We start from the raw sequence: 6,213 nt of genomic DNA, 5'->3' as shown, positions 1-6,213 counted from the left end.
CATAAATCATCTGTAATGGATTTCTGAGCAATGGAATCCAAACACCCATAAAAAAAACAGCAATTTAATAAAATCTTTACCAAAATGGACGATTCAGCGTCTCGCCCGAAGCCCTGATGCTGATCTCCACTCTGCTCCACACAGATCTACCAACTCTCACGGTTTCGCCGTGTGACACACGCTTTTGCATGTTTTCACACGCACTCACGCCACACAACCAATTTCTCACGGCAAAAAATAAATTCTGATTTTGGGCCGAAGCGCGTTCGTTCGTTTTCAAACTCCCCGACGATAGACGGCGCTAAGGAGCGCATCTGTGAACCTATTCGCTGCATAGACATCCTGTTTACCCCGAAGAGTCCCGGAGTTAGCAACAGAAGAAGGTTTTCAAACAGACACAACCGCGGGAGAAACTGAGGAGGAGCAAAGACTAAGGTATGTTAATGACATGTGGTTCAATTAAGTACTCACTCTCTTAAACTTTAAATCTTGAAAGAACTGATTAGTTGTGTTTGTGTGATTTTGAGTGGTGAATGTAAACTGTCACAACAAGCAGCAGGAGAGCACCTTGTTAACCTCTTGGTGTACTGCATGCTCAAAACATCATAGCATTGTTTATTAAGCCTTAATAAACAATGCTTGATAAAAAATGACTAACCAGCTTCTGATCTCCTTCTTAATACCTCATCTTTTGTTATTTTATTTATGTGTATTTATATTATGTGTATAAATTGTTTTGCTTTGAAAGGCTCCTGTTTAAGCACTTTATTTGTTGCACTTTTTTGTTTGATAATGAAAAATATTTTTCCCTAACTAAACTTGTCATTTTTTGCTGAACATGAATCATTAAGTGCTCTTAATAATACAATTATTAACAATATAGGTGAGGTTTCAGTTAAGAGTTAGTTGAATACCATTGTAATCAAAATGTCAATCAACCTAAATTGGTCAAATCTTAAACACAGGTCTATTAATTAGGCTATTTTGTGGTACATAGACAGTCATTGAGGCACAGCAATAGTTTTCTGGATGAATGTTCAGCTCAAGTCTAGAAGGCCCCACAAGTCATGAGCAGATAAACATGAATCAGAATAAGTTCAGGCATACGACCCAAAGATCCACTAGAATGCATGAAATAAGATCTACTTAAACCAGAATGTCCTGGGGGTGGACCATCAGCTACGTCTCTGCTTCTCAGAATGTAACCAATGTTGTCCATCTCCAGCAGGCCGCCCCTCTCAACGACGTTGGGCCCCACAAACCACCAGAATGCAGCGTACAACATGGGTACTACGCCAAATGAATTCCGATTTCCTGATATGAGCCACCAACGTGTGTGGCTGCGTGCGCGGCAAAATCTTGGTCACCCCCGACAAAATCTCACTCCAAGGTTTTTTGAAAAGTTGGCAGCTCTGTCCACATGGTGGATCCATGAGGTGGCAGGTTCTCACTGTGGGGTAATTAGTAACTACGACCTGTGCTCTCCTGGCTGACGTAACGTATAATCTTCCGAAATCTTTTATTATTTTTTGGTGGCGTTTCCCCATCTACAAAGCACAAAAGGGTCAACAACATCAATGGTGAGACCAAGCGAAACACTAACATGAGGCTTTATTGTGAGTAGCTCACCGGGTCAGAAGACCGGCTCTCTTTCTACGAGGGACGATTCACGCAGCGTTTCTGACTCCGCCGCTTCAGGCAATCATGTTTTATGTTTTACTCTCCTGGCTGACGAACATATAATAGATCAATAATATGAATGATTAAGCTAATATATTGTGCTTTTTTTCTAAAAACTAATTGAAATTGAACAAAACGTACTTGTGGGGGAAAACGGGTCTCAAGGGTCGGTCGTGACTAGTCCCTACGACCACGTGCAAAGCTACGCTCTTGGTTCTAGTGCGCGCACGAAATACAACCGGCTGTTTCAACCAAAATGAAGAAAAATAAATTGTCAGAAGTGGGATTCGAACCCACGCCTCCAGGGGAGACTGCGACCTGAACGCAGCGCCTTAGACCGCTCGGCCATCCTGACATATACATCATTATGATAGATAACGACTATACAACTAGAACAAAGCGTTACGTTACTAGGTACAACGGCTCCGATACTCGCTCTGCTGGTGGTTTAGCTGTAGAAAGCTGTAGTTACCTCTAGTTCGACCTCCTGCCTTTAGTTGTAGGCAAATCGACAACCGGCCATTTTAGAAAAAAACATTTAGCTAAAGAGAAAATGCCAGAGCTCTTTTCGCAGTCAGTTTATAACCCAAAGACTTCCTGCTTGTATTTGAGTGAATATGTAGTTACATCTCTGTTATGTGCTGTCTGTTCAAGCAACAAGGTTTTAATGGACACAAACAGGCTGTCAGTCTACTTTACTCTGAGACTCCTCTCCATACATTCTCAGGCATAACTAATTTTGTTTAAGTAATTTTGCATGAATCTTGCATTACTTAATTCCCACTTCTGGGGTGCTGTCTACCTCCTGAATTCTATTTTCACGTTAATTAAATGAACAGAGGTCAAGTCCAAAGACAGAGGCAACATTGTGGAAACCGCTCTGTCTGGTGTTGTTTCTGTGGCTTCCATCTCAAGGACTTTGTTTCAATAAAACACATCCATACAACAGATTTTCATTCATCTGCTCCACCTGTTTTCACCCAAAATGTATCATCACCAGAATCATCAAATCTCCAAAAGATGAAGATAGAGCAACACTTCCATGCGTTTCTAATGGAGGCCCTAAAACGCTGTGAGAAAAATTCATATGGGATTGGTTAGTTAGGGTTCTGTTTCCTGTGAATGTGTCGATATAAAGTGTGTGTTTGTGTCTATGCTTCTGTTCTGTTTGTGTGTGTGTGTATACGAGATTATGTGGTGTACCTCCTTGATGAGAGTCTGCTACAAGAATCTTATGAATAAAGATTTGTTTTAGAATCCTTAAAGGTCATTAGGAGAGTAATAGATGTGGGGATCGGAGATTACATCAGAAGCCTTTCCCTCTCTCTCTTTCTCTTCACACACATATGCAATATGTGAGAACGGGTTGAAGATGCCCGTGTCCCTCAGGCCTAGTTGGCTTGTGTGAATTGTCACAGCGGTGTGACAGCAGAGACTTGGTGGCTTCTGCTGGATCAGGAAATCCGTTCGTTGGACAAAGTTAAGCTGGATGAGAGGTGAGAGGATGTAACCAAACCACACAATCAAAGGCTTGTTCCTTGCAGAAGACACTTCTCTCACAAGTACGTTCAATCTCTGTCGATGAAGGCAACACATATTCTTCAAACCGCAACGAGTGAACTACTAAAGTCAAATTTAGCTACACAATTTTTAACTTTATCCATCTTTAACTGTCTGTGTACAGTTTTCAATTATGTTGCAAAAAGACATCCCATCGCCTCGTTCCGTCACTGTTAGAGTAATAACATCTCATCAAGTGAATACCAGTAAAAGCATGTGTCATACAAACTCAAACCCACAATTAATATACATTTAATTATCATTACAATTAATTTGTCTAAAATAATTGTTTTCCTCAAATATTATTTTGACAAATAATAGGCTTAAAATAGGGAAATAATGAATTAACAAACATAACATGACATTTTTTTTGGGGGGGGGAAATCAGATACCTTTTAACAAGATGGATAAACAAAGCACGAAGAACACTGTTTTTGTACCACTGAGGGCCCTGGTATTTGTAATTCCAATATGAAGAACTAAATAGTTGTTGAGTCGATTAGGAGAAGATAACAAAGATAGAAGGAAACTGAGTAAATCAGTTTAAGTAAGGAATGAAGAAGTCAAATTGCACAGAGGAGGCACCTATTATTTGGGTTATCTGTACAAAAAGTGACAGATTGGACTTTGAAATCAAACAGAGTAGCAAAGGTTCGGTTGAGTAAACATCTGCCTGTTAGAAAGTTCATCCGGTAAAAGGTGGGATTGTCATGTTTCGGGAAAACGGGGAAACTGACCTCAGCCCTCCCCCAATCACACCAAAGTGACAGTTCGTTAAAGGGAAATGCAATACATCCTCTTTCTGCACAATTCTATCCCACGCACACGAACTGACGCACACAAGAATGTGAACTATGTGACCCAAGCCAGTTTTATTTTCAGTGGAAATTTCAGACTGTGACTGAAGTATGTGTGAACAGGACCTCTCTGACTACTCTTGTACAGAAAAGAAAATAGTTTTACTGGAGGGATTTCTCAAAAGTAAAAGTCTATATTTGTATGATCTGAAAGCTAATATGACAGGCCTTGAAATCCTATCAAAGCTGTTTTCTCAATAATTCCAATGACTGATGTACGTGTGTTCAGGACATCTCTGACTGCTCTTCTGATGAAAAGAAAATATTTCTACTCTACAAATATACTTCTTCTGTAAGAAAAGTTGTACATTTAAATGTTTAGAAAGTCAATATTTGAGCTTTTATAAAACTACTTTTCTTAATCTTTCCAGACAATTAATTTATGTATATACAGCTGTGCTCAAACATACTTAAAGCAATGCTAATATTTGGTTACAAGTCCCTTTAGCATTTTGAGCCATTAGATTTGGTCACATTTTCAGAAGACCCATACAAAATGAGAAAAGAACCAAAGTTCATCAGTATTCTTCAGTTTTTTGTGACAAAGAAGTGTGGGCTCCAATCATTCCGTCTAGTTCAGCAGGGGGCACTACAGCACCATGTTCAAGCTCCGCCTGTGTCCTCTATCACGTCCTCATACCCGGTTTAAATATTTGTGAACTCGCGCTTCTCCTTCATCTTGCATTATTCCAACTTGGCAACATGAGCGGAAGAGGAAAGGGAGGAAAAGGACTCGGCAAAGGAGGCGCCAAGCGTCACCGTAAAGTCCTCCGTGATAACATCCAGGGAATCACCAAGCCCGCTATCCGCCGTCTGGCTCGCCGCGGTGGAGTGAAGCGCATCTCCGGTCTGATCTACGAGGAGACCCGCGGTGTGCTGAAGGTCTTCCTGGAGAACGTGATCCGCGATGCAGTCACCTACACCGAGCACGCCAAGAGGAAGACGGTGACCGCCATGGATGTGGTCTATGCCCTGAAGAGACAGGGACGCACCCTGTACGGCTTCGGAGGATAAACACCGACTTCTGTTACCAAAACCCAAATGGTCCTTTTAAGGGCCACGCACTCTCTGGAGAGCTGATGTCCTCTGAAACTAACCGTTCCTGAGTAAAATGGTATGATGTCCCCTTTACCAGTAGAAGAGGGACTAGTGAAAGTAAATTTACAAAGTGATCTTTAAACAATATAATCAAGGAATAAATGTATGAATAGAAATGATGGATTTTAGAATTTTAAATAATCCTAATGGAGTTTAGTACATGAAGTTGGGTTGATCACCTGAGGTTTAAAAGTTTATGTATGGTGTGAGTCTTTTAATTGTCTATTTACAGTGCATCCGGAAAGTATTCACAGCGCTTCACATAGCGCAACACATGTTACAGCCTTATTCCAAAATGGATTAAATTCATTATTTTCCTCAACATTCTACACACAACCCATAATGACAAGGTGAACTTTTTTCCAAATCTGTTAACAAAAACATAACCTGTACATAAGTATTCACAGCCTTTGTTCAATACTTTGTTGAAGCACCTTTGGCAGCAATTACAGCCTCAAGTCTTCTTGGGTATGTTTCCACAAGCGTGGCACACCTATTTTTTAAAACTGTTCAAATATTAAAATATTCAGCTCCTTTCCGGCTTTCCAGCTATGACTTTTCAGCTTTCTACCTCTTGAATTTATATAAATCAATAATCAATATTTTAACATGGTTTTCCAATGGAGATAGTTTTCAAATCCTCTTAAACTTCAACTTTCAGATTTTTCAGCTCCGCCATTCTTTCAGCTACAGACACCATTTAAACTTTCAAATGTTGACACAAGTCTCAACTATTTCACGAAAAAAACAGCTTGTTATGTATTATACTTTTTTCATAATCACTGATTATGTTTCACTAGTTCTTCGCTCCGTTTCTGACTTTTACATGAGTGTATTCTGTCTGCTAGAGTGAGACCTCGAGGGCTAGAGTGTGGGGCAGCGTCAGAATCTGGTTAAAAAAATATGGAACTTCTGTCCTTGCAGCCAAAGTATACACTTTTGAGGCTTCATTTCTTTGGATTAATGATAGCATGGTTGTGCTGATTGGATTAATGGGTTCATGGAATCCCAGACTTCT

General features: G+C 40.2%; 1 non-coding gene across 1 annotated transcript; it reads right to left on the bottom strand.

The window, feature by feature from the left end:
• Nucleotides 1-1,952: 1,952 nt before the first annotated feature.
• trnal-cag (transfer RNA leucine (anticodon CAG)) lies at nt 1,953-2,035 on the bottom strand. The gene has a single exon. It is a non-coding gene; the product is annotated as a tRNA-Leu (tRNA).
• Between the last annotated feature and the right edge of the window lie 4,178 nt (nt 2,036-6,213).

This window comes from Gasterosteus aculeatus, chromosome X (assembly GCF_964276395.1).
Source record: "Gasterosteus aculeatus chromosome X, fGasAcu3.hap1.1, whole genome shotgun sequence".
NCBI lineage: Eukaryota > Metazoa > Chordata > Actinopteri > Perciformes > Gasterosteidae > Gasterosteus > Gasterosteus aculeatus.
The sequence above is the reverse complement of the archived record's forward strand: the minus strand, read 5'-3'. Positions and strand labels throughout refer to the sequence as shown.